We start from the raw sequence: 22,702 nt of genomic DNA, 5'->3' as shown, positions 1-22,702 counted from the left end.
CTGTCTATGTTGATAGCTGTTAGCTCTGTTGCAGAAGGTCCATCCTCTGTATTTTTCTTTTGTTGGGCATTCCTCCTGCTAGTCAATTTTGGTGAAAGATGGCTGAATGGGTGTAGCTGGATGTATAGACCTTGGTGCACTCAAGGTGCACCCTGGAACGCTTCTGAGCAATCAGAGTTCCCCACCCAAATGAGAGGAAAAAGAAAAGGAAAAGAGAAAAAGAGAGAGGGAGAGAGACAGGAACGAAAGGTGAGATAAAAGAAAAGGTTCAGCCCAAATGGGACCCAAGGTAATATTTATGAAGTATACAAACACAGACAAACAAAAAGACTTATAAAAGTATATGACAAAAGAAAAATATATATATATATATATATTTGCATATTATAAATGCAAAAAAATAAAGAACACCGTCAAAAAGGGCCCTGAGTGTAAGATTTATAAACTATCAGGACAAACACAAAAACACAGAAATACTGATGGAAAAAAGATGGGAGAGTGGTTGTAAATTCTCAGTGTGGGTGATGAAGGTTGTTTTGATTCTTCCTGCATGTATCTGGATATTTTTTTAAAGGACTCAACGTTCCTAATATTAAGGGGGATTAGGAATTGGTTTACCTAGAGGGGTGGCATTGATTGGGGAAAGGGGATTACCTTGAAGTTTAACTCGATATGAATATTAAAAAATAAAAATTAAAAAAGGAATAAACTAGACTAAACTAAACTAAAATTAAAAAAAAGAAATGTAAATAATAGAAATGCAAAAGGAAAACACAGGTGTATGTATCAAAAAGTTCAGGTTAGAAGGTTATTACGGAATTTGATGTACTGGACATCTCACTGTGATGGTAAATAGGTTAAAATTATCTATATAATAATAAAAAATTATCTATATAAAAAATGAGCCAGAATAGTGGGATCGAATTAATAATAAAAATTGTCCTATGAAGTAGTGGTGGTTGTTCTCTTATCATCTTTTTTTTTTTCCTTTCCTTGTTGGTTTTCTGGAGAAGGAGCCTGCCACAAGGGTTTTCAGTCAATGATGTTCTCTGCGTTAAGTCCTCCCGCCCTGCTCAAGGGGGTGGGCTCTGAGGAAACTGTTTTTTTCAGGCTTTTGTTCTCTGGACATTTTTATTTTTGTTCCCTTCTGTTTTTCGCTCTTGCCTTGACTGCTTTTGGTGGTTTTTGTAGGTTTAGAGAAAAGAAATCTGTACCCTGACCTCCCTCTCAGAGAGAAGCCTCAGTCTGGCTGCAGAGCCCAAATAAATCCCCCCTTGGCCACTGGCAGAGCAAGTTCCCAGTCGCGGTCCCTGGGGACTCAGGGTTTTTTGCTTGTACCCAAAACCGTGGCAGCGGCGGCTGTCTGGGCAGCTTCAGACTGCCAGAGAAGTTCCAAGCAGTGATCACACACTGATATTTTCCCGCTGGCCTGGGTTGGGAGTACCTGGTCTTTCCAGGTCCAAGAGCACCTGGCTGGAGCCTGTGCACACCTCTCTCAGGGGAGGGCACGGGGCAGGACTCAGACTCTGATGGCACAGCAGGGCACTTGTGTGGGGACTGCAAAAAGGCTGTACTTCTGTTGGCTGGCGAGGCTCTCAGCCCCTCACGGGAGCTGGGCGCCAAGCTCTCTCAGGCGCACTGGTGGTTCAGAAACCTAAACCTGGTTTCTATGCTGCACTCTCTCTGGCTCTGCTCCAGGGGTGGCTGTCCTGGGTCTGGGGACTTAAGCCCCTGACCCTAACACCCTGATTCCTGCAATTCCCCCCCCCCCCGGTGATCTTTTGCTCTTTTTGAGTGCTTTCTACCAGACTCCCGAGTTAATGCTGGTCCCCAGGCGCAGGGCACTCTCACATTGGGATATTACTTTCCAACGGGTTGCCTCTGGTGACTCCCTCCCCCTTTTCTTTATCTTCCATACCAGTCCGACTTTCCCACTCCACTTTACCTACCCACTGGCGTCTTCTGCTCCTGTAGAGATCCAGACGTGTATAATTCTGATCTCAGGCTGATTTCGTGGGAAATCGGACTTTTTTGGAAGGTAATAAGCTCACTTTAGGGTACAGGTTGAAAGGGCGCCTCCTCCTACTTCCCTGCCATCTTAACTCCCTCCTTAAGATGAAAATTAATATCACTTTGAGACACATTCTAGTATCAGCATTTAATAGTACTACTTTCCTGTTCATTAGTCACATCACACATATTTTGGTATGATTCATTTATTTTCTTTTTTTATGGGTTTGTTTATTTGCAAGAAAGAGAGAGAGGGAAAGAAAGATCATTAACAGGAAAGAGGGGCAAAAGAAGAGGGAGAAGCAGGCTCCCTGCTAAGTAGGGAGCCCAGCATGGGGCATAAGACCAGGACCTTGGCATCATAACCTGAACTGAAGGTACCTGCTTAACCAACTGAGCCCCCCAGTTGCCCCACATTACTTTTATTTCCAATAAAATATTTAAAATATTTTCTAAATCTCCTTGTGACTTCTACTTCAGCCCATCGGTTATTTAGAAGTGTGTTGTTTAGTTCCAGATCTACTGAGGAGCTAAAGGCAGATACTGTTGTTCTTTGACATCAAGTTTTTTTATTTATATCATTTTTACCTTTTTTCCCTTGTAATTTCTAATACTCTGAAAAACTTCCATATGTTCATTCTTGATATCAATCTCTCCTACTTTAACCTGTAAGATATTATTCATAATTATTTTGAATTATCTACCTGATAGTTTGAGTATCTGGTCATTTCTGAGTCCTTTCATATTGATTGATTTGCCTCTTGACAATGGGTTGGTTTCTTTCTTTCTTCCTCTCTTTTTATTTATTTATTTATTTATTTCTATTCACTTGTCTTGTGGATTACTGAAGGACCATTACAAAGGAATTTCCTTAAACATACCTAACTTACAAATTCTCTACTGTTAAGCTGGATACCCAGGACATATTTGTTAAGAAAGTTTTACAACCAATTATGTTAGTTGTTTTTGCCTTGGGAAAGAGATAACTCTTGGCAAAAAGAATAGACTAACCAAAGTTTGGAAGGAAAGCCTGGGTGTTGAGATGCTTTGGGATGTAAGGCTTTAATAAGTTCTGACATATTCCTGGAAACCTGGAAAGCCATGCACTACACATGACAATGCTATTATTTTAGGATTGGTGTGTTTGTGATTTGTGGAGAATTTCCCTCAAAATGTGTGTCTGCTCCCAGTTTCAGTCATCTTGTAAGTCTGTAAGAACAATGGTGTTCTCTTAAACCACTCTTGTTTCTCCCCAAGGTTAAACACTTATGGCTTCTACTTGGTGCTTGCTCTTATGTAGTGTAGTTCACCGCCATGTCAAGTAAGCTCTGTGTAGCATCAGAGGTGGGTTTCTCTCAGTGTGCCTGCTGATCCTTCCCAAGGTAGAAGGGAACTGCGACTTGAGTTATGGTAGGTCTTATGCAGTAGAACATTTTTTTTTTGCCATTCCGCAGATGTAGAAGACCACTTCACTCATATTGGTGCAAGACGTATGGCTCAGAGCTGTTAGTTTCAACTTCCTCTAAGGTAGTGGGCTTTTGCTCATGTCTGGGAGTGATAGACTTAGGATTTTAAGAGAAAAGGATGTGGCTTTGTGACTTTTCTAGGGGGAGTAAATAATATCCTGAATTCCTGCCAGTTAAAAAGGAAACCCATTCTTGTATCTGCACCTGTTCCCAGTCTTTTTTATTAGCACCTAGTGGAAGTCCATGGATGGATAAATGCCTATCTGTGGGTAAAAATGTCCTTGACTTAATAGTTCCAGGGGTTATATAGACTGATTTTAACCTCTAACAAGTCTTTATAAATTAATGAAAAATTTGGCTGATTTATTCTTACTTGCTTGTGTAGTATGAATATCTGTTTTCATACTCTGCTAATCTGAGATAAGACAGTCCTATTTCTTGTTGTTGTTGCTGTTGTTTTGTTTTGTTTTCCTTGGGGACCCCATCTCTCCTTGGATTTCAGGTTTCCAGTCTGATTTGGGGACTCAGCTGCCCGATGTGCAAAGGAAGAGTGATTTTGTGGTTTATCTGTTGAGTTGTTTCTCATTGTTATCAGGATAGTGGCAACACATTCTCAAGAACTCCATATTCTAGTCATAAATGAAGCCTCCAGTTAATTTCTGAATCTTAAAAATATATGAAATTATTAAATGAGTGAATGGTGAAGTTAACTCTTCCACATCATGGTTTCTCATCCTCAGCTGTGGAAATTTATGGAGGAAGTCTCTTTCATGCCTTAATGATATATTTTTCTACAATATTCTTCATAGACAACACATCTATGACAGTCATTTATTTCAGTGTATATGTCTTCTTGAGTGTGTTCAAGTCACCGCCTAATTGATTAAAATGCAGTTGCCCTTTTACACATGGTATTTTTATTTTTATAATTTTTATCAAATTGCAATGCTTGCCTTAGGAATTGTTCTTAACATGTTTGTTCCTTCATTACAAAAGACATGTGGAGAGTAGAGGGAAGGTCTGTGTCACTCTATACATTTTTAATTTAATATAAACATACATAAATGTTAAAGAAATAGGCTATCACACTTTGAAGTCTCTTGTTTGCTTTCCTCTCACTTGATGGGTTTGGACGATTTCACCTCCAACCTCCAACCACATAGAAATATTTTTAGCATGGAAGATCAGATCTTTTCTAAATTTTATGGCAGAATCAATGTCCATAATACTCATATCATCACCCTCAATTACTTTCCATATTATAATTTTATCATTTGTTGAATGATTTCTTGATTCATGTCCTTTACTCCATCTAAGCATTATTTTGAATTTTCAACTTTACAGAAGGCTATCCCTGATTATTCAATCTAAAATAAGAGCTATCCTCCCCAATATCAAGATATATTCTGCTACATTGTCCTTCAGTTTTAAATCAAAGAATAATAAAACATGACATTATATATTTTTCACTAAGGAATAGCTATTCTTTATTTCTAGCACAATTACTCTAGGTTAGGAATATGAGAATGTATATGCAAATGGAAATGATGACTAGAAGAAACAATGACAAAAACAACTTATATTTTATGTGAATCTATAAGCTTAAGTTTGAATAACAGCCCCCAAAATTGTTGCATCTGACTATACTGAGATCTTTCTTTCAGTTCTGAGGTTGCCCAAGCAGACTTGGTGATTGCACACAAGATGAACTAAGAAAGCATTCTCAAACATTGTTCTTCTGTCAGATTCTGGATTACCAATGTACCTGTTTATACCAGCAGAGATGACAGCCACTTGTTCATCAACAGCCATGAGAGAACACTATACTTCTTTCAAGAATTCAGTCAGACATACACTGAGATTCAAGATTTGCGAGTCACATTATTGAGGTCAGAACTGAACTGGGCAAAAGTAGTGACCTCAGCTTAATGAGGCAATTCCTCATACCTGTTACCTGGTTTAAGCCTTGATTTTGGCAGCAGACCCAATGTGTAGAATAGACAAATTAACATTACTGAAAGATGGATACCTTTGAATAGAGATTCTGTCTCACAGAATGAAATTACCAGAGGGTTGTGATTTGTTGTGCACATTGGCATACCTTGATCCTGCAAAAGTGCCTGATAGCCAGGCAGAATTTTGAGTGGATGCTTAAAGCTTAAAGTGTATTTATTAAATGAATGAACGAACGAATGAATGAAAATAATGTACAAATTCTTAGAAAAAAATTTTTTCTGTGTATCCTGATATGAAAAACCCAAGGGGCATCACATCATTCTGCGTTCCCGACAAAATTTTATAGTATAAGGAGCTGGAGAAGCAAAATCTGGCTACAAAGGAAATACTAAGAATAAGAAGAGAGGAGATGAGTTGTAGATATAACATAAATAGTGCAGGGATATATTGCAGAGATAAAATAAAGGTAGATGTCAGATTCCTAGATGACAACAAATATAAGCCGAATGAGCAGAGAGCTTTAGAATGAAGAGGAAGTAAGAGATCTGAGATAAAAATTTAGCAAAAGATCATATAATAATTTTTGGAGGGGCAGGAATAAGATTTTATCCAACCTGTAACTAATATTAGGAACCCTAATTTTAATGTGCTTATTACTATTGCTAAGTGTTAAATATTTTCTTTAAAACCTATCTACACTATGGATTTGTCTTATAGAGTTTCCACCATACATGTATAGAATAAAAAACCAATTACTGCTACACATTTCACTTGATGATGTCTCAAATGAATGAATGAAAGGAAATGTTAATTCTTCCAGTGAAATTCTGTACTTGAAACACCTGAGTGGCTCAGTCTTAAGCATCTCCCTTTAACTCAGGTCCCTATCCCAGCCAGGGTCCTGGAATCCTGGCCCAGGTCAGGTTCCCTGCTCCAAGTGAGTCTGCTTCTCCCTCTCCCATTCCCCCTGCTTGTGTTCCATCTTGTGCTGTCCCTCTGTATCATTGTCAAGCAAATAAGTAAATTTAATAATATATATCTATATATACTTATACATTATAAAATTTATATATATATATATATAATTTATCATATATATATATATGAAAATATTTCCTTTCCAAATACATCAGGCCTCTTTATCATACTATGCTCTCCAATGATACACAGAGAAGACAGTCTGGCTCACAGACCCCAGGGAATTTTATATATAACATGAACTCTGGAGGCCCTGTTAATAGGCTTGCTATTGATTCAGGTCTGACATGGAAAATAAAACTTTCATAAAGATGAGAGAAATGAATTTCAAATGACCATGACTGACCATATTCAGGTTTGTAGCAGTTACACTGTTCTTGTTTTCAGAATAACTGTTATACCAGAAAAACTCCATTGCATAGTGGCCAGTGCACACTCTATAAAACCAAACTTCCTGAATTGGATCCTGGGTGAATAACTCTAGGGAGATTATGTAATTTTTCTTTGCTTCAGTTTCTCATCTCAAAATGGGAATAATAATAATACATATCTGTGCTATTACAGGATTAAGTTAGTTAACAAATGCAATGTGCTGAGAATTGTGTCTGAGGTATAGGAAACCTTCAACAAATGTGAGCTATTATTAATATCACCTTATAAGAAACAGATAGCATCCTTTACCAAAAGGCTGAGTTTTAATGTTGAACTCTCAGAAAGTGTTCATTTTTTTAACACTTCAGGATATGAAGTGCTAGCAATTAATTTAGAGTTTACAATCTTCCCAGGCTGCTTGATATCTCATAATATCTAAATTCCATTTGTGTTTTTTCAGTGCATAATATGCACATATTAAAACTCTTCAGTTGAAGACCAGCTTGATAACTTTCTCATTTCTTGTATGCCTTGCCCACATAAGATGCTAAATCAGAAGGTCTCCACACCATCCTAATATGTGGTAATACACAGAATATAGAAAGAGAGAGAGAGAGAGAGAGTGTGTGTGTGTGTATTCATTATATAGTAGAGACCAGAATAAAACTAGGAATGTCATTAAGAGATAACAGAGCTGTAAGAAATATGAAATTTATGAAGACTCCAATTAGAAGAGAAAATTCAAATTCACAGTCCATCTACATTGCAGTGCAGTTTGCTCTAAATTCTAATGTATACTATAGTAGTTGTACTATGAACAACTATTGGGGCACTCAGGTGGCTCAGTTGGTTAAACATGAGATTCCTGACTGAGCCTCACAACCGTGAGATGGAATCCTGCGTTCATCTCCATGCTTAAGATTCTCTTTTTCCATCTCCCTGTGCCACTATCCTCTAAAAAAAACACAATTATAACATCTATTTCAAAGCATTGTGTGGGAAGACATTTTTCTATGCTATAGCATATATAAGTGGCAAGAAGTATTGTTGCTATATATGCTATAGCATATATAAGTGGCAAGAAGTATTGTTGATGGTGAGAAGAGTCAAGATGGCGGAGAAGTAGCAGGCTGAGACTACTTCAGCTAGCAGGAGATCAGCTAGAGAGCTTATCTAAAGATTGCAATCACCTGCAAATCCATCGGCAGATCTAAGAGAAGAAGAACAGCAATTCTAGAAACAGAAAACAACCACTTTCTGAAAGGTAGGACTGGCGGAGAAGTAAATCCAAAGCGACGGGACCCCGGGGGGAGGGGCCGGCTCCCAGCAAGCGGCGGAGCAACGGAGCACAAAATCGGGACTTTTAAAAGTCTGTGCCACTGAGGGACATCGCTCCAGAGGCTAAACCGGGGTGAAGCCCACGCGGGGTCGGCGTGGCCTCGGGTCTCGCAGGGTCACAGAAGGATCCGGAGTGTCTGAGTGTTGCAGAGCTTGCGGATCTTGGAATGGGAAAGTCGGCTACAGATACAGAGCCGACAGTAAGCTCGCAGCTCAGTGTTGCCTTGAGCCAGTCGCGGGCTCGGTGAGCTCGGAGCGCAGCCGGAGGTTGGGCAGACAGGAGTTACTAGGAGCTGTTCGCTGAAGGCGCACTGGGGAGCCGGACGCGGGCTTTTGGCTCCTCCGGGCCGGAGACCAGGAGGCCGCCATTTGTGTTCCTGTCCTCCAGAACTCTACGGAAAGCGCTCAGGGAACAAAAGCTCCTGAAAGCAAAGCCGAGCAGATCACTCAGCCCGGCCCCTGCTAAGAGCGGTGCAATTCCGCCTGGGGCAAAGACACTTAAGAATCACTGCAACAGGCCCCTCCCCCAGAAGATCAACAAGAAATTCAGGCAAGACCAAGATCACCTACCAAGGAGTGCAGTTTCAATACAAAGGAGAGCAGCAGAATTCCAGAGGATGAGAAAACAAACCATGGAACTCATGGCTTTCTCCCTGTGATTTTTTAGTCTTGCAGTTAATTTAATTTTTTTTCTTTTTCATTTTTTTTTCTCTTCTTCTGATAACATTTTTTTAAACTTTTACACTTTTCTTTTTTAACGTTTTTTAACTAGTTTATATAATATATATATATATATATATATATATATATATATACATATATTTTTTCTTTTTTTACTTTTTTGATTCGTTTTTTTTAATTCTTTTTTTTCTTTCTTTATTTTGGAACCTCTTTTTATCCCCAAATCAGAAGAGATCCCAATCTCTTCAATCTCTTTTTTTAATTTTTTTTTTAATTCTTGATTGAATTTTTAATTCAGTCTCTTTTTTTAATTCTTTTTTTTTTCTTTCTTTCTTTTTGAACCTCTTTTTATTCCCAAATAGAAGAGACTGGGAGACCACAATCAGAAGAGATCCCAATCAGAGGAGATCCCTCACCCAATCGTAAGGGGGGATTTCTACCCCCCCCATGATTTGGGATCTCTTCTATTGGGTTAAAGCATATTTTCCTGGGATTGTTGCCACCCTTTAGTATTTTACTTGCTCCTTCATATACTCATAGCTGGACAAAATGACAAGGCGGAAAAATTCACAACAAAGAAAAGAACAAGAGGCAGTACTGAAGGCTAGGGACCTAATCAATGCAGACATTGGTAATATGTCAGATCTAGAGTTCAAAATGACAATTCTCAAGGTTCTAGCCGGGCTTGAAAAAAGCATGGAAGATATTAGAGAAACCCTCTCCAGAGATATAAAAGCCCTTTCTGGAGAAATAAAAGAACTAAAATCTAACCAAGTTGAAATCAAAAAGGCTATTAATGAGGTGCAATCAAAAATGGAGCCTCTCACTGCTAGGATAAATGAGGCAGAAGAAAGAATTAGTGATACAGAAGACCAAATGACAGAGAATAAAGAAGCTGAGCAAAAGAGGGACAAACAGCTACTGGACCATGAGGGGAGAATTCGAGAGTTAAGTGACACCATAAGACAAAACATTAGAATATTTGGGATTCCAGAAGAAGAAGAAAGAGAGAGGGGAGCAGAAGGTATACTGGAGAGAATTATTGGGGAAAATTTCCCCATAATGTAAAGGGAACTAGCATCAAAATTCAGGAGGTTCAGAGAACGCCCCTCAAAATCAATAAGAATAGGACCACAACCCGTCACTTAATAGTAAAATTTACAAGCCTTAGTGACAAAGAGCAAATCCTGAAAGCAGCCGGGGAAAAGAAGTCTGTAACATACAATGGTAAAAGTATTAGATTGGCAGCTGACTTATCCACAGAGACCTGGCAGGCCAGAAAGAGCTGGCATGACATTTTCAGAGCACTAAACGAGTAAAACATGTAGCCAAGAATACTATATCCAGCTAGGCTATCATTGAAAATAGAAGGAGAGATTAAAAGCTTCCAGGACAAACAAAAAATGAAAGAATTTGCAAATACCAAACCAGCTCTACAGGAAATACTGAAAGGGGTCCTCTAAGCAAAGAGAGAGCCTACAAGTGGTAGATCAGAAAGGAACAGAGACAATATACAGTAACAGTCACCTTACAGGCAATACAATGGCACTAAAACCATATCTCTCAATAGTTACCCTGAATGTTAATGGGCTAAATGCCCCAATCAAAAGACACAGGGTATCAGAATGGATAAAAAAACAAAACCCATCTATATGTTGCCTCCAAGAAACTCATTTTAAACCCGAAGACACCTCCAGACTTAAAGTGAGGGGGTGGAAAAGAATTTACCATGCTAATGGACTTCAGAAAAAAGCAGGAGTGGCAATCCTTATATCAGATCAATTAGATTTTAAGCCAAAGCCTATAATAAGAAATGAGGAAGGACACTATATCATACTCAAAGGGTCTGTCCAACAAGAAGACCTAACAATTTTAAATATCTATGCCCCCAATGTGGGCACAGCCAACTATATAAACCAATTAATAACAAAATCAAAGAAACACATCAACAATAATACAATAATAGTAGGGGACTTTAACACTCCCCTCACTGAAATGGACAGATCATCCAAGCAAAAGATCAACAGGGAAATAAAGGCCTTAAATGATACACTGGATGAGATGGACATCACAGATATATTCAGAACATTTCATCCCAAAGCAACAGAATACACATTCTTCTCTAGTGCACATGGAACATTCTCCAGAATAGATCACATCCTCGGTCCTAAATCAGGACTCAAACGGTATCAAAAGATTGGGATCATTCCCTGCATATTTTCAGACCACAATGCTCTGAAGCTAGAACTCAACCACAAGAGGAAGTTTGGAAAGAACACAAATACATGGAGACTAAACAGCATCCTTCTAAAGAATGAATGGGTCAACCGGGAAATTAAAGAAGAATTGAAAAAAATCATGGAAACAAATGATAATGAAAATACAACGCTTCAAAATCTGTGGGACACAACAAAAGCAGTCCTGAGAGGAAAATATATAGCGGTACAAGCTTTTCTCAAGAAACAAGAAAGGTCTCAGTTACACAACCTAACCCTAAACCTAAAGGAGCTGGAGAAAGAACAAGAAAGAAACCCTAAGCCCAGCAGGAGAAGAGAAATCATAAAGATCAGAGCAGAAATCAATGAAATAGAACCCAAAAAAACAATAGAACAAATCAACGAAACTAGGTGCTGGTTCTTTGAAGAATTAATAAAATTGATAAACCCTTAGCCAGACTTATCAAAAAGAAAAGAGAAAGGACCCAAATAAATAAAATCATGAATGAAAGAGGAGAGATCACAACTAACACCAAAGAAATACAAACTATTATAAGAACATACTATGAGCAACTCTACACCAACAAATTTGACAATCTGGAAGAAATGGATGCATTCCTAGAAACATATAAACTACCAAAATTGAACCAGGAAGAAATAGAAAGCCTAAACAGACCCATAACCAGTAAGGAGATTGAAACAGTCTTTAAAAATCTCCAAACAAACAAAAGCCCAGGGCCAGATGGCTTCCCGGGGGAATTCTACCAAACATTTAAAGAGGAACTAATTCCTATTCTCCTGAAACTGTTCCAAAAAATAGAAATTGAAGGAAAACTTCCAAACTCATTTTATGATGCCAACATCACCTTGATCCCAAAACCAGACAAGGATCCCATCAAAAAAGAGAGCTATAGACCAATATCCTTGATGAACACAGATGCAAAAATTCTCACCAAAATACTAGCCAATAGGATTCAACAGTACATTAAAAGGATTATTCACCACGACCAAGTGGGATTTATCCCAGGGCTGCAAGGTTGGTTCAACATCCGCAAATCAGTCAATGTGATACAACACATCAATAAAAGAAAGAACAAGAACCATATGATACTCTCAATAGATGGTGAAAAAGCATTTGACAAAGTACAGCATCCCTTCCTGATCAAAACCCTTCAAAGTGTAGGGATAGAAGGCACACACCTCAATATCATCAAAGCCATCTATGAAAAACCCACCGCAAATATCATTCTCAATGGAGAAAAACTGAAAGCTTTTCCTCTAAGGTCAGGAACACGGCAGGGATGTCCATTATCACCACTGCTATTCAACATAGTACTAGAAGTCCTAACCTCAGCAATCAGACAACAAAAGGAAATTAAAGGCATCCAAATCAGCAAAGAAGAAGTCAAACTATCACTCTTGGCAGATGATATGATATTCTATGTGGAATACCGAAAAGACTCCACTCCAAAACTGCTAGAACTTATACAGGAAATCGGAAAGGTGTCAGGATATAAGATCAATGCACAGAAATCAGTTTCATTTCTCTACACCAACAACAAGACAGAAGAAAGAGAAATTAAGGAGTCAATCCCATTTACAATCGCACCCCAGACCATAAGATACCTAGGAATAAATCTAACCATAGAGGCTAAGAATCTATACTCAGAAAACTATAAAGTACTCATGAAAGAAATTGAGGAAGACAGAAAGAAATGGAAAAATGTTCCATGCTCCTGGATTGGAAGAATAAATATTGTGAAAATGTCTATGCTACCTAAAGCAATCTACACATTTAATGCAATTCCTATCAAAGTACCATCCATCTTTTTCAAAGAAATGGAACAAATAATTTTAAAATTTATATGGAACCAGAAAAGACCTCGAATAGCCAAAGAGATATTGAAAAACAAAGCCAAAGTTGGTGCCATCACAATTCCGGACTTCAAGGTTTATTACAAAGCTGTCATCATCAAGACAGCATGGTACTGGCACAAAAACAGACACATAGACCAATGGAACAGAATAGAGAGCCCAGAAATAGACCCTCAACTCTATGGTGAACTAATCTTCGACAAAGCAGGAAAGAATGTCCAATGGAAAAAAGAACAGCCTCTTCAATAAATGGTGTTGGGAAAATTGGACAGCCACGTGCAGAAAAATGAAACTGGACCATTTCCTTACACCACACACAAAAATAGATTCAAAATGGATTAAGGACCTCAATGTGAGAAAGGAATCCATCAAAATCCTTGAGGAGAACACAGGCAGCAACCTCTTCGACTTCAGCTGCAGGAACATCTTCCTAGGAACATCGCCAAAGGCAAGGGAAGCAAGGGCAAAAATGAACTTTTGGGATTTCATCAATATCAAAAGCTTTTGCACAGCAAAGGAAACAGTTAACAAAACCAAAAGACAACTGACAGAATGGGAGAAGATATTTGCAAACGACATATCAGATAAAGGACTAGTGTCCAAAATCTATAAAGAACTTAACAAACTCAACACCCAAAGAACAAATAATCCAATCAAGAAATGGGCAGAGGACATGAACAGACGTTTCTGCAAAGAAGACATCCAGATGGCCAACAGACACATGAAAAAGTGCTCCATATCACTCGGCATCAGGGAAATACAAATCAAAACCACAATGAGATATCACCTCACACCAGTCAGAATGGCTAAAATCAACAAGTCAGGAAATGACAGATGCTGGCGAGGATGCGGAGAAAGGGGAACCCTCCTACACTGTTGGTGGGAATGCAAGCTGGTGCAGCCACTCTGGAAAACAACATGGAGGTTCCTCAAAATGTTGAAAATAGAACTGCCCTATGACCCAGCAATTGAACTACTGGGTATTTACCCTAAAGGTACAAATGTAGTGATCCAAAGGGGCACGTGCACCCGAATGTTTATAGCAGCAATGTCCACAATAGCCAAACTATGGAAAGAACCTAGATGTCCATCAACAGATGAATGGATCAAGAAGGTGTGGTTTATATACACAATGGAATACTATGCAGCCATCAAAAGAAACGAAATCTTGCCATTTGCGACAACATGGATGGAACTAGAGCGTATCATGCTTAGTGAAATAAGTCAAGCGGAGAAAGACAACTATCATATGATCTCCCTGATATGAGGGAGTGGTGATGCAACATGGGGGCTTAAGTGGGTAGGAGAAGAATCCATGAAACAAGATGGGATAGAGAGGGAGACAAACCATAAGTGACTCTTAATCTCACGAAACAAACTGTGGGTTGCTGGGGGGAGGCGGGTTGGGCGAAGGGGGGTAGGGATATGGACATTGGGGAGGGTATGTGCTTTTGGGTAAATTGAAAGGGGTGGTGAACCATGAGAGACTATGGACTCTGAAAAACAATCTGAGGGGTGTGAAGTGGTGGAGGGGTGGGAGGTTGGGGTACCAGGTGGTGGGTATTATAGAGGGCACGGCTTGCATGGAGCACTGGGTGTGGTGAAAAAATAATGAATACTGTTTTTCTGAAAATAAATAAATTGGAAAAAAATAAACATAAAAAAGTCAAAAAAAAAAGAAGAAGTATTGTTGATGGTATTCTTGAGGAGGTCATAAATGGCTCATTGTCCAAAATTATCTCCTTACTAACACAACCAACATACTTCTAGAGTATTCTCTCTTTCCTAACTTCGTATAAGTGCATATAGAGACCATATAACAAAAAGACACACCTGCTTACTTTAAACCTTTATCTAAACCTGACTTTAATAATCAAAATGATTTTTTTTTTACTCAAACAGTAAAATACTTGAAAAAGTCAATAGTGTCTATTTAAATAGTCTCATGACAATTTGGTTACAGTGAAGGATAGAGTATAATTTTCCCAATCTTGAAACAGAGCCCTGGATATATAGAGTGAGGGTCAGGAAGTTGCTAGGACAACTGGCTGCTATCGTTTTACTGACTGCTGCTTAGGCTTCCTGGCACCAATATCACCTCCTTAATAAAAACATAAACTAAACTCAGGTCTAAAAATGATGCATGAAATCAAGAGAACTATGGTCAAAAATCCATGTTTGCTCTTAAAAAAATGATATCAGCTTGTTATATACACCCTTGCACCGTTTGTTATGTATATAATTCTTATAAAGCTGTGACTATTGGAACTCCATTTTGTGGACTAGCTTATCCTCAGGAAGGGTCAGCTTGAATCATATGGTCATGTCTTTTTACTGTACTTCTATTAATTTGTCCTAAGTGCTATTACATACATGCATTCACATGCATTGGCAACACTGTTAAGATTCAGTCCCTCTAATTTAAAGAGTTACAAATTGTTTAGAAGGATGATATTAATATATATGAAATAAAATCAGAATGTTTAAAATAAACACACAAACTGTGATAACATTTATTACTAGTACTCCATGAATTAATAAAAGCAGCAAGTCTGTGTGGCCTGGAGAATACAGGGAACGGCACACCAGGTAGCTGCTCAGAAGGAGTAGACCTAAAGTCTGATTCAGTACTCACATCCTGTCCAGGATAGCTTGCCTCATAACTTCTCTATAGCCACTTTGAACATTACTATTGGCCCATCACTGCCATATGCTGCTTATTTTTTCCTTTCCAAATGTAAATATGTCCAAGTATTTTAATGTCCCTATACTATCATAGAGTATGTGGTGGACATATAATTTACCTTTTTTAGTTCTTAAATATGGAAATCAAGAGCAACCATGGTCTGACTTGATATAGAATATCATAAGATTAACATGTTGATCTTATATGTTGACTTTTGTTTCTTGAGGAGGATATGAGTATATTTTGTGGGCCTATTTGGTGAGCAAAAGACTGGAAAGTCAATATTTGTGACAAGCAGAGTAAACTGCAGTAGACATTATACATTTTCAAAATGTTATCTGTTCCACTTTTTGAAAATACATCCTAATTCTATGAAATCAGGCTTGGCCAATGGATTTTCTCTGCCTTTTAAAGTGAATAAGAACACTTGACGTGTTCATGTAATAAGAACACGTCACAGCCCTTCAGTTGTAGACAGTTTACTGACATCAAGCTTCACCAAGTGGCTTGCTTTGTCTAGAGGAATGTGAACTGATATGGAATGTTACACTTAGAGGAAAAGCTTTAACAACCCCTACCATTTTGTTTAATGTGACTTCCACAAGAAAAATGTCATTGTCACAGTGAGACTGCTCTCTGAATTTGAGGTCAGCACTGAGATTATGTAGAGAATCACAGAGCTACTGATATTAGGGCAGCATGAGTGAGAATTTTTTGTTGTTGTTGTAAACTACTATGAACTAGGAATTGCGTCTTACTCAACTATGACATATACAAAGCTGAATAATACAGCGTGATTGAATTTGTTTTGGTGGTAGGAAAGACATATCCTCATATAACAGTTGCAGCTATGAGTAAACAATGCTGCAAAATGTTTTTGGGGAGCATTAAAGAGGTAAGCCTGAGTAGAACAGAAGTGTTACAAAGTCCTGAGTTATGAGTATTTTAAGTATGTCTTATTTGGGTAATGGGAAATCTGAAAACATGTCACTGGACTTTAGATTTGGTCTGGCAATGATGATGGACTTTTAGGCTTTCAATCAGGGGCTCATAAGATGAAAACCAATGTAATTATCTCTATTGGCTGTTAATTATAATTAGAAAAATTGGATGAGAAAGCAACAGAAATCCTGGAAAAGCTAAAAAAGGCTATAACTGTCATTTGATTATGGTTAAAATGTGGCCCATAACTGTGGACTAGGAAGAAGGTGAAGAACAAAATAATTCTTTATAATTAAAACTATGGAGTTCTCTATATTTACAGAATATAGTGAATAAATAAAAGGAATTAGTCAAACATATATTTATAGCTTCAAATATGAGGGGCTGGGACAATGGAAACACTATTAACAGAGACAGGTAAATTAAAAATAAAAGGCTAATTCTGAGTGGAAACTTTGTGTTTGTAGTAAATATATATTTTTAAAAATTTTTGTGATAAACCATTCAATGAAAAGTTGGACCAGAGAGAGATCAGTTCCCATGATAGAATTTTTTGAGTTGTGCTGATAGAGATTATCACTGAAGCCAAGAAAATGAATGAGTCTTCTCCAATGAAACAGAGAAAAATAAAAGAAGGTTAAGAAAGAAGTTATGCTTAGGCGGTTGGATAGAGAGAAGTTATAGAATCAAGAAGTTGGAAATGAACTTATACTAGACATAGGAATGTTCAAATCAATACCTTGCCCCCCCAAGGTAGTTTATTTAGGATTATTTGAAGCATGGAAAGGCAAGAATAGAGAGGATAGGGAAAGTTCATTTGGAACATCAGTTTTCATGGTCTAACCAAAGAGCTGTTTGCTGGTGAAAAATTGAGATTTATGAAGTTTAAGGATATCATACAATAAATATTGAAAATCAGAAGTTCTCAGGAAAGAGAAAAGGGAGAAGTATAGCAAGAATCAGGGTCTTTGAAGAAGAAAAATGGATGGGCTGGGGGACACAGGTGGGGGATTAAGTAGCCTCTAGGTGGGATAAGTGCTTTTGCTTTATTAGCCTTGGTGAGCTGGTGTATAAATAAGAAAAATAGCCATCATGTTTGGTTCCTCACTATGTGTGTGACAAGTATTATGTCATTTAATACACCAAATAACTTCATTGGGTAAGTGGTGTTTATTATAATCCCAATTACGAGGAAGAAACAAGGTGGTAAAAAGTAAGAAGAATTAACATAGCTCACTAATAAGTGACATAAATGAGAGTCAAACTCATGAATTTGGAATCAGAATCAGTATCCTAAACCACTACATTTAGAATGGAAGTTATCAGTGTTGAATTTGTACCAAAGAAAAGTAGATGTGGCCATTATAACAAAGAAATTGAGGGTACTAGCTGCAGTTTAAACAAAATGTCATTAGATGCATATATCCCTTCTAGTTCCTACCATTTCAAATACTGGAACATTTCACAATAAAATAAATATTTTGAAAATTCAGTAAGCGATTTAGCTTAACTCCTCACCATTTACGATTCACCTGTAGTGTTTCATTTGGTTCTTACAGCAAATTGTGTAAAATATAATATGGACTTTTTTTTTCAACAAGTGAGATAAACCTAAGAGGAGAAGAGGAAGAAGTTGATTTTGTCAAAATCACTCTGGACAGAATCTGGCAGAGATGGAGCTCACACCTAGGCAATCCCTTCACTTGATCCCATCAAACTTGATGTTCTTCCTACTTTGCTAAATAATTTCTACCAAGCACCTATTCTTTTGAAAATAACAGCATTTATACACACATAGAATTTGATAAAGTCCTCTAAGTTTCTCTTAATATTCCTGAAGAAGGCATAACATAAGAATTAGAGATATGGGGGCACCTGGGTGGCTCAAATGGTTTAGTATCTGCTCAGGTCATGATACCAGGTCCTGGGATAAAGCCCCGCATGGGGCTCTGTGCTCAGCAGGGAGCCTGCTTCTCCCTCTCCTTCTGCTGCTCCCCTTGCTTATGCTCTCTCACTGTCTCTGTCAATTAATAAATAAAATGCTTAGAAAATAATCAGAGAAATCTAACTCTCCAAGAGACAGGCCTCCCTGTGTGGAGGTTGAAAAAATCCAGGACATCCCACCTCAGGTTTAGCCTTAGCATATGTACAGCCACCTTAGCTCTGGCAGCCATCTCAGACCGCTGTGCCCAAGGGCTGAACATTTCCCAGCCTGCTTTAGTAAACCCCCACCATGTTTTAGTTACAGCAAAACCCACCTTTCTTTGGTTCCAGGAGTCCCACACTGCTTTAGTAACAGAAACTCATACATACCCCTGCCTTAACTAAGCTCGGGGTCCAAGTCCCTACTCCGCTGTGCCGGGTATACTTGGGCCCAAGCTTAAGCTTGTCAAATAAACCCTTGTGTGATTGCATCAGTGCTTGGCTCCTTTATGGTCTCTTGGACACGAAAACTCAGGCACAAAACATGCTAGAGTGACTTTCTGATTTCTCCACTCTGCACTAAGTCCATTCACTGTACTGAATCCAGAAACAATAACTGTTTTCTCATAGGGAATGCTTAAGACTTATTTCTTCCATTACGTTTGAGAACCCATTCCCTGAGGTGGTAACAAAGCTCCTGCACAGCCCTTTCATCTTCCCATCCAAAATATAAAGTATCTTTTAGCTTTGAAGCTGAGCATCACTTGGGCTGGAAAGGCATCATTTTTGTCCCATGCTCCTATGAGTCATGTATTTTCAAAGTCCAACTTGTAATCTTTGGTCACAAAGTTGTAAAAGCTTTCCTTCAATATTATTATTATTGTTGCTTAAATTAATAGGAATAATTTTAGGTATAATTAAAAATAACATTTTATCTCCCATTCTTCCAGGAGACACTTTACAAATTATTTTTGTTTACTTCAATCCTGCACTGTGAAATTACCAGCAAATATTCGTATTTTCATCAAAACTTTATACATTATTTGGGGGGGGACAAGATGGCGGGGTACTAGGAAGAGGCGTCTTTTCAGCTGGTACCCCAAAGTGAGCTGATTACCTACCAAAGAACTCTGATCACCCATGAAATCAGCCTGAGATCAGAATTATACACGTCTGGATCTCTACAGGGGCAGAAGACGCCAGTGAGCAGGTAAAGCGGAATGGGAACAGCGGACTGAGATCGGAAGATAAACAAAAGGGGGAGGGAGCCACCAGAGGCGACCGGTGGGAAAGTAATACCCCGATACGAGCGAGAGTGCCCTGCGTCTGGGGACCAGCATTAACTCGGAGACTGGTTGAAAGCACTCCAAAAGAGCAAAGGATCGCGGGGGCAAACTGTGGGAATCGGGGCGGCTAGGGACAGGGGCTTGAGTCCCCGGTCCCAGACGGCCTCCCCGGCGCGGAAGCAGAGAGAGTGCGGCGGAGAAACCGGCTCCTGGTCCCTAAGCCGCCAGCGTGCCCCAGAGCGCGGGGTTCCGGCTCCTGTGAGGGGATGGGAGCCGGTCTGCAGAACGCGCGCTAGCCCTACCACAAAGCTTGAGATGCGCGTGCACGTCGCTCCAGCTCTCCTGGGTTTCTAAGGCCCTGGGGCGCTTCTAGACCCGGGCCATTGTTTCAAAGTCTAAGCCTCGCGCCCGCGAAACTCTTCCCCGGACAGAGGCGCGCAAAAGCCCAGCCTGCGGCTTACGGACCAGCGCCCCGTTCTCAGTGCCCCAGACGCGCGCCCGACCCACAGCCGCCTCTGAAAAGAGGTGCGCGCAAGCCGGGCACTCCCAGCCCCGGCCAGCGGCAAAATCTCAGTGTGCGATCGCTGCTTGGAACCTCTCTGGCGGTCAGGAGCTCCCAGACAGCCGCCACTGCCTTGGCTTTGGGGACGAGCAAAAGATCCTGCGCCCCCAGGGTCTTTAACTTGGAACCTGCACTGCCAGCATCCAAGGGGGAATTTATTCAGCTTCTGCACCCAGACTGAGGCTTCTGAGACGGAGATCAGGAAGTGTTCCAGGGTGCACCTTGACTGCACCAGAGTTGATACATCCAGCTACATCTGTTCAGTCTTCTCCCACCAAAATGACTAGGAGGAGGAATGCCCAACAGAAGAAAAATACAGAGGATGGACCTTCCACAACAGAGCTAACGGCTATCAACATAGACAATATGTCGGAAAGAGAATTCAGGCTAACAATTATCCAGGCAATAGCTAGGTTGGAGAAAGCCATGGATGACCAAACAGAATTGATTAGAGCCGAACTGAAAGCGACCAGACAGGATGTTCACAATGTTAGGGCGGAGCTTAAAGCTACCAGGGAGGAGGTCCACAATGCTCTCAATGAGTTCCAATCCAATCTAAACTCTCTCAAAGCTAGGGTAACTGAGACAGAAGATAGAATTAGTGATCTGGAAGACAAACAGATAGAGAGAAAGGATCAGGAGGAAGCCTGGAACAAACAGCTTAGATCCCACGAAAGCAGAATTAGGGAAATAAGTGATGCCATGAAGCGTTCCAACGTCAGAATTATTGGAATTCCTGAAGGGGAGGAGAAAGAAAGAAGTCTAGAAGATGTCGTGGAACAAGTCCTTCATGAAAACTTTCCGAATCTCGCGAATGAAACCAGCGTTCATGTACTAGAGGCTGAACGGTCTCCACCCAAGATTATACACTCCAAAAAAACATCACGACACCTGATAGTCAAATTGAGAAATTATAATTGTAGGTATAATCTCTTGAAAGCTGCCAGGGCAAAGAGGCTCCTTACTTACAGAGGGAAGCCCATCAGAATAACGTCAGACCTGTCCACAGAGACCTGGCAAGCCAGAAGAGGCTGGCAAGATATATTCAGGGCACTAAATGAGAAGAACATGCAGCCAAGAATACTTTATCCAGCAAGACTGACATTCAAAATGGATGGAGAGATAAAGAGTTTCCAAGACCGGCAAGACTTAAAAGACTATGCAACCACCAAGCCGATACTGCAGGAAATATTAAGGGGGGTTCTATAAAAGAGGAAAAATCCCAAGAATAGCATTGAACAGAAATATAGAGACAGTCTACAGAAAGAAAGACTTCAAAGGTAACTCGATGTCAATAAAAACGTATCTATCAATAATCACTCTCAATGTGAATGGCCTCAATGCACCCATAAAACGGCACAGGGTTGCAGATTGGATAAAACGACAGGACCCATCCATATGCTGTCTACAAGAGACCCATTTTGAACCTAAAGATACACGCAGACTGAAAGTGAAGGGGTGGAGAAGCATCTTTCATGCCAATGGGACTCAAAAGAAGGCTGGGGTAGCGATTCTCATATCAGATAAATTAGACTTCAAACTAAAGACTGTAGTCAGAGATACAGAAGGACACTACATAATCCTTAAAGGGACTATCCACCAAGATGATCTAACAATTGTAAATATCTATGCTCCCAATATGGGAGCAGCCAATTACTTAAGAAAACTGTTAATCAAGATAAAGAGTCATATTGATATGAATACACTAATCGTAGGTGATCTTAACACGCCTCTTTCAGAATTAGACAGATCATCGAAGCAGAAAATCAATAAAGAAACAAGAGCATTGAACGACACATTGGACCAGATGGACCTCATAGATATATACAGAACATTCCACCCTAAAACAGCAGAATACTCATTCTTCTCAAGTGCACACGGAACCTTCTCCAGAATAGACCACATACTGGGTCACAAATCAGGACTCAGCCGATACCAAAAGACTGAGATTATTCCCTGCATATTCTCAGATCACAATGCTTTGAAACTGGAGCTCAATCACAAGGAAAAGTTCCGAAGGAACTCAAACACCTGGAAGCTAAAGACCACCTTGCTTAAGAATGCTTGGATCAACCAGGAGATCAAAGAAGAACTGAAACAATTCATGGAAACCAATGAGAATGAAGACACTTCGGTCCAAAACCTATGGGATACAGCAAAGGCGGTCCTAAGGGGAAAATATATAGCCATCCAAGCCTTGCTCAAAAAAATTGAAAAATCCAGAACACACCAGCTGTCTCTACACCTTAAAGAACTGGAGGATCAACAACAAATCAAACCAACTCCACACATAAGAAGGGAAATCATCAAGATTAGAGCTGAGATCAATGAGGGAGAAACCAGAGATACAGTAGAACGTATCAATGAAACTAGAAGCTGGTTTTTTGAAAGAATCAATAAGATCGATAAGC

Source organism: Neovison vison, chromosome 2 (genome assembly GCF_020171115.1).
Source record: "Neovison vison isolate M4711 chromosome 2, ASM_NN_V1, whole genome shotgun sequence".
NCBI classification, from domain to species: Eukaryota; Metazoa; Chordata; class Mammalia; order Carnivora; family Mustelidae; genus Neogale; species Neogale vison.
This window is presented reverse-complemented; position numbering follows the sequence as displayed.